A 13,265-nucleotide genomic window follows, 5' to 3' on the forward strand; every position below is an offset into this window, starting at 1 on the left:
TGTGTTGTATGCTTTGCAAATACGCTGAAATAGCAGTGAGATGTATTTTGATGGATGAAAAAGGCAAATTTGCCTTTTGCAGATGAAGTAAATAACCTACAATGTCTTGTAGTGATTCGGAAAGAGGGGTAATTTGTTTGGATTGACAGTAAAACACAAAGCTTTTCTATACTGCCGGGTAGTGGGCTTTCTGGCTTGTTTAATTACTTCCATACATTCTGTTGGAAGATGTAGATATCCAAACTCTAAGGCTTCAGGAACCAAATCGCTAGATTGAGTATTACTGGATTTGGATGCCTGATCAGTTGGTTGTTTTGTGTTAACAGATCTGGTCTGTTTGATGTGTGGTCCTACTGACAGGTCTAACAATGTCGTGTATCATGGTTGACGTGCCCACGTTGGTGAGTTTGTTTTGACGCAGTTTGTTGACCAGAAATGGAATGAGCGGGAGAGGGGGAAAAGCGTAAGCAAATATCCCTGACCAGTTGATCCATAGAGCATTGATCTTGGATAGAGGGTTTGGGAAACTGGCTGTGAAGTTTTGGCATTTTGCGTTTTCGCTCGTGGCGAATAGATCTATGTCTGGTGTTCCCCAGTGATGAAAGTATGTTTGAAGTACTTGGGGGTGAATTTCCCACTCGTGTGTTTGTTGATGATCTCGGCTGAGAACATCTGCTAATTGATTGTGTATCCCTGGAATGTATTGTGCTACAGGGTGAATGTTGTTGTGTATTGCCCAATGCCAAATCTTTTGTGCTAGAAGGCACAGTTGTGATGAGTGGGTCCCTCCTTGTTTGTTTAGGCAGTACATTGTGGTCATGTTGTCTGTTTTGATGAGAATGTGTTTGTGAACGAGAAGAGGTTGAAAGGCTTTGAGTGCTAGGAATACGGATACCAATTCTAAGTGATTTATGGGAAGTTGTTTGTGTTTGTTGTCCCATTGTCCCTGAATGTTGTCATTGTGGAGGTGTGCTCCCCATCCAATCATTGATGCATCTGTTGTAAGTGTGGCTTGAGGCACAGGGTCTTGAAATGGCCGCCCTTTGTTTAAATTTATGGAATTCCACCACTGAAGCGAGATGTGTGTTTGGCTGTCTATCAACACTAGATCTTGAAGTTGACCATGTGCCTGTGACCATTGTTTTGCAAGGCACTGTTGTAAGGGCCACATGTTTAGTCTTGCATTTGGAACAATGGCGATGCATGATGCCATCATGCCCAACAGTTTCATGACAAACTTGACTGTGTACTGTTGGTTTGACTGAATTTATGGTAATATATTGTGGAAAGATTGTATCCTTTGTGGACTTGGGCTTGCAAGTGCTGTGTGCGTAATTAATGAGGCTCCTAAATACTGTTGAACTTGCGCTGGTTGTAAGTGAGATTTTTGGTAGTTTATTGAAAACCCTAGAGAGTGTAGGGTTTGTATTACATAATGTGTATGGTGTTGACACTGTGTCTGGCTGTTGGATTTTATTAGCCAGTCATCGAGATATGGGTAGACATGGATGTGTTGCCTTCTTAGGTTAGCTGCGACTACGGCAAGGCATTTTGTAAATACTATGGGAGCTGTTGTTATCCCGAAGGGTAACACTTTGAACTGGTAATGTTTTCCCCGTATTACAAACCTGAGATATTTCCTGTATGCTGGATGGATGGGTATGTGAAAATACGCATCTTTGAGGTCTAATGTTGTCATAAAATCTTGTTGTTATAACAGTGGGACTACATCCTGTAGTGTTGCCATGTGAAAGTGTTCTGATAGGATGTAAAAACTGAGGGTTCTGAGATCTAGTATTGGTCTCAATGTTCCGTCTTTTTTGGGAATAAGGAAGTACATGGAGTAAACCCCTGTTCCTATTTGATGATGTGGTACAAGCTCTATGGCTTGTTTGAGTAATAGTGACTGTACCTCTGTTTGCAACATGAAATGTTTTGGGAGGAGTGTTTGTGTGGTTTTGGAGTTATATCTGGAGGAATTTGTGCGAATTCTATGCAGTAACCATTTTGGATAATGGATAATACCCAATTGTCTGTTGTAATGGGTAACCAGTGTTTGTGGAACTTTTGCAGTTTCCACAGGGGAAATGTGGTGAGGGAAGATGTGGAGCATGTCACTGCTTTGTGTGTGAGGTTTGCTTTGATGGCTGGTATTTTCCCCTACCTCTGGGCAATTGGCCCCTGTAAGTTCCTCTAAACCCATCTCGTTGATACTGAGGCTGGTAAGACAGTTTTGATCGCGAGGTGGATGCCTCAGATGTTTGGGCTCTAAAACCCCGCCTTGTATTGAGGCTTTCGAAATGAACCTCTGTACTGTGTAGAATAAAGAGCACCCATGGCTTTAGCAGTGTCAAGAGTCTCTTTTCATTTTTTCAATGGCTGTATCAACCTGAGTGCCAAAAAGCTGTTTTTCATTAAATGGCTTGTTAAGGACAGCCTGCTGGACTTCCGGTTTAAAACCGGACGACCGAAGCCATGCGTGTCTCCGAATGGTGAACGCAGTATTGATTGTTCTTGCTGCTGTGTCTGCGGAGTCTAGAGCTGACCTAATTTGGTTCTTTGGAATAGCCTGCCCTTCCTCGACTATTTGCTGGTCTCTTTTCTGTTGATCCTTGGGGAGATGCTGGATGATATCTTTCATCTCGTCCCAGTGGGCCCTATTGTACCTAGCCAGTAGTGCTTGAGAGTTGGCTATTCTCCATTGATTAGCCGCTTGCGATGCCACTCTTTTACCAGCAGCATCACATTTTCTGCTTTGTCTGGTGGCTGTGCATCACCAGACGACTGGGAGTTAGCCCTTTTCCTTGCTGCACTGACAGCTACGGAATCGGGAGGTAGCTGCTGGGTAATGAAAGCTGGATCAGAAGGAGGCGGCTTATATTTATATTCTACCCTAGGAGTGATGACTCTTGCCTTAACTGGTTCTTGAAAAATCTGATGTGCATGTTTTAACATGCCTGGAAGCATGGGAAGGGACTGGTAGGTAGTGTGAGTGGAGGATAACGTATTAAAGAGAAAATCATCCTCAAGAGGTTCTGTGTGCATGGCTACGTTATGGTATGACGCTGCCCTAGCTAGAACCTGAGTGTATGAGGTGCTATCTTCTGGGGGCGATGGTTTTGAAGGATAGCAGTCTGGACTGTTATCAGAAATGGGATCATCGCAGAGGTCCCATGGGTCGACATTATCTTGGTGTGAATCTGCAGAGTGTACTGGAGACTGTGCAGTGGGGGTAGTAGGTGGAGAGACAGTCAGATGAGGAGAATGAGGAGGAGACTGAAGAGGTGAGAATTGAGGAGGCAGAGTTTTCCGTTTGGGTTTTGGCACTTTAGCTGGTGGCTGATCAGTGTCGAATTGTCCTTGAAAGGCTAGCTTCCTCTTTGTATTTAGAGGAGGTGCAGGATCTTGCCAGCGTCTTTATGAATCTGAATTCTGGCCTGCCTGTCCTCCATTTGCGTGAGTTCCTCAGAAAATCTATGGCTTTCTTTAAGTTGTTTGGAAAGTCCATGCTCCTCTGTGTATATGGGTCTTTTCGGCTCTGAAGCCGGTTTCCTCGGGATCGAAAGGCCTGGAGTAGATGTTTGCCTCGGCTCCGAGAGGGATTTTCAAGGCTTCGACTCAATGGGTCGGTGTTTGCCTATTTCGGAGCCTGTGCTTCGGCTCGAGTCCGAAGGCGTCGGTGGGGTGGCCTTTCTCGGTGCCGAAGTTGTTGCTTGGTCACTGGAAGTCTTTTTACGGGTGGAGCCATGGCCTTCCGGCAGTGGCGTTCCCGAGGCCTTGTGCTTGGATTGGACAGGGTCAGACGTACTCACATGCTGTCCTGCCGTGACTGGTCTGTCCTCCTCGGACTCTTGTTCGGAGTCGGACCCCCGAACGGAGACTCCGGTGTGCATAATCTCCTCTTCTTCCACGTCGAGACGTTCAGTGCTTCTTCGATGCCATTTCCAACCTTCGCGCTCTTCTGTCTCGTAGAGTTTTCTTCGAGCGGAAGGATCTGCAGGCCCGCAAGTATTCTCTCAATGGTCTGGAGATAGTCAAAGGTTACAGACAAGATGTTGGTCCGTATATGGGAACTTGATGTGGCACCGATGGCAAAAGCGAAACGGGGTCCGGTTCATGAGGCTTTGACCAGGCTTTGGTCGGCCCGACCAGGCCAGAGTTGGGCGCGGGTGCCCCGAAGAGCAAGTAAAGGAGTTGGATCCACCGGTACCGAAGTGTCGATGATAGATGGTACGCGATCGAAACAATACCAACAAATTAGAGAGTTTGTAGAACTTTACAGACTCGAACTACCGGAGCGAAAAGAAACACGTCTGAACCCGATGGCGGAAAGAATACAATCTAAGATGGGGTCGATGCCCATGCGCAATGGAGCCGAAGAGTGGAGTCACTCGATCCCGTGACTCGAAAACACTTCTTCGAAGAAAAACAACTGTAACACTCCGAGCCCAACACTAGATGGCAGGACCTATGCATAGCATGTGTATCTGCCGCTACACATGCCATCGAATATATATATATATATATATATATATATATATATATATCTACATATGTACAAGTGTTGTTAACTCAAACTACAGGCTGCCGGGGAGGTGGGAGGGTGCATGTGAATCTGCAGTGGAACATGCCACGAACAGATGTACACTGGGTAAGTGACATTTTCCGTTCAATGGCATGTGCAGCTGCAGATATACATGCTGTGCATAGACTACAAAGCAGTTGGTCCTCCCATGAAAGCGGTGGTTAGTCTGTAGGAGTTGAAGTTATTTGAAATAATGTTCTTAATACAGCTTGACCTACTGTGGCTTGCTGTGCTGCTAAAGCATCCCCACAATAGTGTTTAGTAAATGTATGTGGTGTTGACCAATTAGCTGCCTTACATATTTTAGCCATTGGTATGTTTCCTAAGAAGGCCATTGTAGCACCTTTCTTACTTGTGGAATGTGCTTGAGGAGTAACTAAGAGTTGTCTTTTGGCTTTAAGGTAACATGTTTGGATGCATCTTACTATCCATCTTGCTAACCCTTGTTTTGAAATGGGGTTACCAGTATGTGATTTTTGAAAAGCTACAAATAGCTGTTTAGTTTTTCTGAATGGTTTTGTTCCATCTATATAGTACATTAGTGCGCTTTTAATGTCTAATGTATGTAGAGCTCTTTCTGCCACATAATCTGGCTGTGGGAAGAAGACTGGTAGTTCCACTGTTTGATTGATATGAAAAGGTGATACTACTTTAGGAAGAAATTTAGGGTTCGTTCGTAGTACGACTTTATGTTTGTGTACTTGTATGAACGGTTCCTCAATAGTGAACGCTTGAATTTTGCTAACTCTTCGCAATGATGTAATTGCGACTAGGAAGCAACCTTCCATGTTAAGAATTGTATTTGACATGAGTGCATAGGTTCAAATGGTGGGCCCATAAGTCGCGTAAGCACTATGTTTAAATGCCATGAAGGAACTGGAGGTGTTCTGGGTGGAATGATGTGTTTTAAGCCTTCCATGAAGGCTTTGATAACAGGAACTCTAAATAAAGAGCTGTGCTGTACATTTTGCAAATATGCGGAAATTGCAGTGAGATGTATTATTATGGAAGGGAATGCTAAATTTGTTCTTTGTAAATGAAGCAAATAGCATACAATATCTTGTATTGATGCTGTAAGAGGGTCAATTTGTTTAGATTGACAGTAATATACAAATCGTTTCCATTTGTTCTCTTAGCACTGTCTAGTAGTGGGTTTTCTTGCTTGCTTAATTACTTCCATACATTCTGATGGTAGTTGTAAATACCCAAATTCTATGACCTCAGGAGCCAAATCGCCAGATTGAGTGTGTTGGGATTTGGGTGCCTGATCTGCCCTTTGTTTTGTGTTAACAGGTCCGGTCTGTTTGGGAGTTTGGAGTGTGGTACTACTGAAAGGTCTAATAGTGTTATGTACTACGGTTGATGTGCCCACGTTGGTGCTATGAGTATCATATTGAGTGTATTTTGACACAATTTGTTGACTAGAAATGGAATGAGTGGGAGAGGGGAAAAAGTGTAAGCAAATATCCCTGACCAATTGATCCATAGAGCATTGCCCTTGGATAGGGGATGTGGGTATCTGGATTCGAAGTTTGGCATTTTGCGTTTTCGCTGGTGGCGAACAGATCTATGTGTGGTGTTCCCCATTGTTGAAAGTATTTTTGAAGTTCTTGAGGGTGAATATCCCACTTGTATGTTTGTTGATGATTTCTGCTGAGAACATCTGCCAATTGGTTGTGTATCCCTAGAATGTATTGTGCTACCAGGTGAATTTGGTTGCGTATTGCCCGTTTCCACATTTTTTGAGTTAGGAGGGAGAGATGGGACGAATGTGTCCCTCCCTCTTTGTTCAGGTAGTACATGGTGGTCATGTTGTCTGTTTTGAACAGGACATTTTTGTGAATGAGAAGAGGCTGAAAAGCTTTGAGTGCTAGGAAGACAGCTAACAACTTTAAGTGATTTATGTGTACCTGTTTGTGTTGGGCATCCCATTGTCCTTGGATGTTGTGATTGTTGAGGTGAGCTCCTCAGCCAATCATTGATGCATCTGTTGTGATTGCGATCTGAGGCACAGGGTCTTGAAATGGACGCCCTTTCTTTAGATTTGTGGAATTCCACCACTGAAGGGACATGTATGTTTGGCGGTCTATCAACACTAGATCTTGAAGTTGACCCTGTGCTTGTGACCATTGTTGTGCAAAGAACTGTTGCAAGGGCCGCATGTTTAGTCTTGCATGTGGAACAATTGCACTACATGATGCCATCATCCCTAATACTTTCATGACAAATTTGACAGTGTACTGTTGACCTGTCTGTATGTGTGCTATTATATTCTGGAATGCTTGTATTCTTTGCGTATTTGGAATTGCAAGCGCTTTTTGAGTATTTAGTATTGCCCCTAAATACTGTTGTATTTGAGCAGGCTGTAGTTGGGACTTTTGGTAATTTATTGTGAACCCTAGCGTGTGCAGGTTCTGTATTACGTAATGTGCATGGTTTTGTCACTGCGTATGGCTGTTTGAATTTATCAGCCAATCGTCTAGATATGGAAAGACATGTATGTGTAGTCTCGTTAGGTAGGCTGAGACTACCGATAGGCACTTTGTGAATACACTTGGAGCAGTGGTTATTCCAAAGGGTAGCACCTCGAACTGATAGTGCTTTCCTTGAATGACAAATCTGAGATCTTTTCTGTGCGCGGGATGGATGGGTATGTGAAAATACGCATCTTTGAGGTCTAATGTTGCCATGAAATCGTGTTTTTGAAGTAGTGGGATAACATCCTGTAGAGTTACCATGTGAAAGTGTTCTGACAGGATGTAAAGATTGAGGATCCTGAGATCTAATATTGGCCTTAAAGTGCCATCCTTTTTGGGAATGAGGAAATGCAGTGAGTAAACTCCCGTCCCTACTTGATTTTGTGGCACGGGTTCTATTGCTTGTTTGAGTAATAGAGATTTGACTTCTTCCTGTAACAGAGTGATATGCTCTGTGGATAGTTTGTGTGGTTTTGGTGGAGTCTGTATCAATTCTAGGCAATAGCCATTGCAGATAATTGATAATACCCAGTTGTCTGTGGTAATGTTTAGCCAATTGTTGTGGAACTTTTGCAGTCTTCCTCCCACAGGGGAGGTGTGGATTGGGAGGGAATGGCACAAGTCCCTGTTCACCTTGTTGTGAGGCTTGTTTAGGTGTTTGGTATTTTCCCATGCCTCTGGGGTACTGGCCTCTGTATGTGTTCTTAAAACCACCTTGTTGGTATTGAGGTTGGTAGGCCGGCTTTGGTTGTGAAGTGGATGCCTCTGCAGTTTGAGCCCTAAATCCACCTCTAAACTGGGGTTTGCGAAAGGATCCCCTGTATTGTGTGGTGTATAGTGCACCCATCGCTTTTGCGGTGTCTGAATCCTTACGCATTTTTTCTATAGCAGTGTCGACCTCTGGGCCGAAAAGGTGTTTTTTGTTGAATGGCATATTCAACACTGCCTGTTGGATTTCAGGTTTGAATCCTGAGGACCTAAGCCATGCATGCCTCCTGATGGTTACAGCAGTGTTGATGCTTCTGGCTGCTGTGCCTGCTGAGTCTAGGACAGACCTAATCTGATTGCTGGTGAAGGCTTGCCCTTCCTCTTCTATCTGCTGTGACTTCTTTTGCTGTTCCTTCGTGAGATGCTGGATTATATCTTTCATCTCGTCCCAATGGGCCCTGTCATATCTAGCCAACAACGCCTGTGAGTTGGCTATTCTCCATTGGTTGGCTGCCTGAGATGCTACCCTCTTCCCTGCAGCATCAAACTTCCTACTCTCTTTGTCTGGTGGGGGGGTGCATCACCTGACCGCGAGTTTGCCCTCTTCCTGCCAGTGATTACCACTACTGAGTCTGGAGGGAGTTGCTGAGTAATATACAGGATCAGAAGGAGGTGGGCTTATATTTATTTTCTACTCTAAGAGTAATTATTCTTGCTTTTACAGGCTCGCTAAATATTTGATCAGCATGTTTTAGCATGCCGGGGAGAATAGGGAGCGACTGATATGTTGCATGTGTGGAGGAGAGTGTATTAAACAAAAAATCGTCCTCCAATGGTTCAGTGTGCATGGTGACACTATGGTATGCTGCCTGCTGCCGCCATAGCTAGCACTTGATTGTAGCCTGTACTATCCTCTGGTGGTGAAGGCTTAGAGGGATAGCAATCAGGGTTATTGTCGGGAATGGGGACTGGATCATAAAGAACCCATGGGTCCACATTGTCCTGCTGCTTGTCAAATGAATGTGATGGTGACTGCATTGGTGTAGGACTGGTAGGAGGAGAGATATGTAGGTGTGGAGAGTAAGGAGGAGACTGAGGAGGAGAAAGATGAGGAGGTGGAGGTCTCTCCTTTGTTTTTGGCACTTTAGCCAGAGGCTGTGTTGTGTCCAATTCCTCCTGAAAGGCTAATTTCCTCTTTGGTTTCAGTGGAGGTGCTGTTAAAATTCTGCCAGTTTCTTTATGGATATGAATCCTGGCTTACCTTTCATCCATTACTTCCATGATTGGCTGTATTTGTGAGTCCTCCTCAGTAGTTTTATGGGTTTCTATAAGTGTTTTTGAAAGTCCACGCTCCTCAGTATAACCAGGTCTTTTCGGCTCCAAAGCTGGCTTTTTCGGTATTGAAACAAAACGGGGTTTTTGATGGTCTCGGCTCCGAAAAAGATTTTTGAAATTTGGACTTGGAAGAGCGCGGTTTGCTCGGTTCAGAGACGGAGCTTCGGCTCAACTCTGATGGCTTCAGAGGAGTGGCCTTTTTCAGTGCCGAACTGGTGGGTTGGTCACCGGGTGTCTTCTTTCGGGTCGAGCCATGGCCTTCAAAAGCAGTGGCGTTCCGAAGGCCTAATGTTTCGGCTTGGATGGTACAGGGCCAGGCGTACTCATGTGCTGTCCTGCCGTGACAGGTCTGTCCTCCTCAGAATTCTGGTCAGTCAGATCCTCGAACGGAGACAGTGGTCTGCATGATCTCTGCCTCTTCGACGTCGAGATGTTCGGAGCTTTTTGACACCATCTCGAGCCTTTGTGCTCTTCTGTCCCGAAGTGTCTTTTTTGACCGGAAGGATCTGCAGGCCTCGCAATTTTCTTCCCGATGTGTTTGTCTGTGTAAGGGAATTAAGCATGGCACCGAGGACAGAATCGGAACGGAGTCCGATCCATGAGGCTTCCATGCGGTTGTCCCGACCAGGCCCGAGTTGGGCGCACGCGCCCCAAAGGGCAAGTAGAGAGGTTTGTTCTGACGGTAGCGAAGTGTCGATAAAAGGTGTAACGCGATCGAAACAATACTGACGGGAAATGAAGCGTTTTCAAGGTTTTCCAAATCGAACTATCGGAGTTAAAGGAAACATGACCGAACCCGACGGCGGAAAGAAAACAATCTAACATGGAGTCGATGCCCATGCGCAATGGAGCCGAAGAGGAGTCACTCGATCCTGTGACTTGAAAACACTTCTTTGAAGAAAAACAACTTGTAACACTCCGAGCCCAACACTAGATGGCAGAAGTATGCACAGCATGTTTATTTGCAGCTACACATGCCATCGAACATATATATATATATATATATATATATATATATATAACAGAGGATGGATTTAAAGAGCAAGATAGTGGATTTTGTCAAAAAGGCATAGCCACGGTCCACATTGGAGTGTACCAGAGTGAACAGAAGATTTGAAGTCTTCTTGAGGGATGAAGTTCTTAATTTTCTTTAACACATGCAGATCATGAATTGCTATTCTCATCAGTGTATTGACATGCCATTGGCATTTAGGTTCTTGTCTCTAGTGAATATAGACATCTCGCTTACCAGATGCTTTTGTGTACAGTAAAGGGCTTGGAGCCCGCCTGTTGCTTGTTGGCTTGCGTGGCCACTCTGCTTTATATCTTCATAATTTGTTATTTCAAGGCAAGTGTCATTTCTGCTCCTCTCTGTGGAGCAAGGACGAAGCATTGATTGATTAAACTTAATCAGTGCCCATCCACTGCTCCTGATATGACTGAGGTACCATTTTGTTCTTTTTAACTTCTAGGGCCCAGCAAGCAGAAGGTTTGAGACTGGCAAAAACGTGTGCAGCAGGACAAACAAAATTGCAGTTTTATTTTTTAGAGCTTACTTTTATTTTGCAAAGTCGTCTTTACTCACTTTCCACTCATGTTTTCTTTTATTTTTGCTTGTAGGCGCTCTTCTCAAAGGACGATTATCTTGTTCTAATTATTGCAAAGTGACATTGTTTCTTTATAATGTGTAATTTCTGAATAGATGTTTTAACACACAATTGTGCAGTACACCCCAACCCACCCCACTCTAAACCACACCACTACAATCCAAATAGAACCAATCCACCCCTCTCCAATTAAAACCACTCACCCCAATCTAATCCTCTCCAACCCACCCCACTCATCCCAACCCACCCCAATTTAATCTGCCCCACTCCAGTTTACCCCACTTTAATGCACAACAATCTGCCCCATTCCAATCCAAAACAATATGCCCTCCTCCAATCCGAAACAAGATACCCCACTCCAACCCAAAACAATCAGCCCCCTCCACTCTGCCCTAATCCAAAACAATCTACCCTACAGCAGCCTGCTGCACTCCAATCCAAAGCAATCTTCTCCACTCCATTCTAAACATTTGTCTGCCCCATTCAAATCTGCCCCACTCCAATCCAAATAATGCATCCCACTCTAATCTACCCCACTTCAATCTGCCCCACTCTAAACAAAAGCAATCTGCCCCACTCAAATTCAAAACAATCTGTCCCATTCCAAAACAATACGTCCAACTCCAATCCACCTCACTCCACTCCTATCCCCCCCATTTCATCCCAATTCACCCCACTCTAATCCACACTACCCCACCCTAATATAATCTGCCCCATTCCAATCCAAAACAATCTGTCCCATATCAATCCAAAATAATCTGCCCAAATCCACTCTGCCCCATTCCAGTCCAAAACAATCTGCCCCACTCTAATCCAAAACAACCTGCCCCACTAAATTCCAAAACATGTTGCCCCACTTCAATCTGCCCCACTTCAATCAAAAAACAACCTGCCCCACTCCAATATATTTCAATCTGCCCGCTCCAACGTGCTCCACTCCAATCCAAAAAATCTGCCTCACTCTAATCCACCCCACTTCAGCCATATATACCCCACTCCAATTCACCCCACCACACACCAATCCAATCCACTCCAGTGCAATCTACCCCACTCCAATACACCTAACCCCAATCCACTCCTGTCCAATCCACTCAAGTCCAACCCACTCCAGTGTAATCCACCACACTTGAATCCAACCCACCCAATTACAGTCCACCCCACCCCACTTTAATCCAATCCCCCACTCCACTCCAAAGCAATCCACCCCGCTCAAGTCCACAGCGACTCAATACACCTCACTCTAATCCACCCACATAACCCAGTCAATCCCACTCCAATACAATCCACTCGACTCCACATTTATCTACCCTACTCCAGTCCAATCCACCACTCGAAACCACCTTAATCTACCTCATTTCAATCCAGTCTGCCTAAACCCAAACACCAATCAATCCAATCCACCCCACTCCAGTTAAATTCACCCCAATCCAATCCACCCCACCAGTCAATCCAATCCACCACACCCTAATCTACTCCATTCAATCCAATCCACCCCACTCAAACCAAACTGCCCTTCTCAATTAAATCCACCTCACTCCACTCCACCCCAATTCAATCCATCCCAATCTAGCCACCTCACTCCACTCATGACAATCCAGTCCACCCCAGCCCATGTCAATCCAATGCACCTCAATGCTCTTCACCCTAGTCCAATCCACCACCCAATCCACACATGCCAATCCACCCACATCCCACTTCAATCCACCGCACTCTACTCCAATCCACCCCACTCCAATCCACCCTACCCCCAGTTCAGTCGAACCCACTGCAATCCATCCCACTGCAGACCACCACACTCCAATCCAATCCATCCAGCTTACTCCCTCCAGTTCCACACTCCAATCAAATCCACCCCACCTCAATGCAGCCCAACCACTCCAGTTCACCCCAATCCAATCCACCACTCTACTCCAATCCATCCACCCCAGTCCACCCCACTCTAATCCATCCAGCCAACCCACTCTAGCCCAGCCAGCCCACCCCACTCGAATCCACCCCAATCTTATACACTCTTTTCCAGTACAGCCCACACCACTCCAATCTATTGAATCTAATCCACCCCACTCCAACCCACTCACACAGTCCAATCTAATCCTCCCCAGTCCTATCCACCTCACCCCATTTCAATCCACCCAGCTCCACTCATTCCAACCCACTCTACCCCACTCCAATCCACCCCACTAGCACTATCCACTCCACCCTATTCCACCACACTCAACTCTGCAATACTCTCTGCCACTGAACCCTACAACACTCTACTCCGCTCTGACATTCCAACAAATCCACTCTAGGCACTCTTGTTCCCCACTCAATTCTCAGACACTACACGCCACTAGCTTTTAACCATGCTGGACAGCAGCCAGCCTGGTGAACAACATGGCAAAACACATTGCCAAAGCCAATAGCTCTTGGTTAGGTGAAACCTATTGGCTTTGCCAATGCTTGTTAAACAAGCAGGTGATTGTCTTTGGGAAAAAGAAGGGCAAATTTGGCCTTTTTATAATTTTAATGAGAAGAGTGAAATCCATTAAATCAATTTTTGTAGGTAGAATT

The sequence above is a fragment of the Pleurodeles waltl genome, chromosome 9, assembly GCF_031143425.1.
Source record: "Pleurodeles waltl isolate 20211129_DDA chromosome 9, aPleWal1.hap1.20221129, whole genome shotgun sequence".
Classification (NCBI taxonomy): domain Eukaryota; kingdom Metazoa; phylum Chordata; class Amphibia; order Caudata; family Salamandridae; genus Pleurodeles; species Pleurodeles waltl.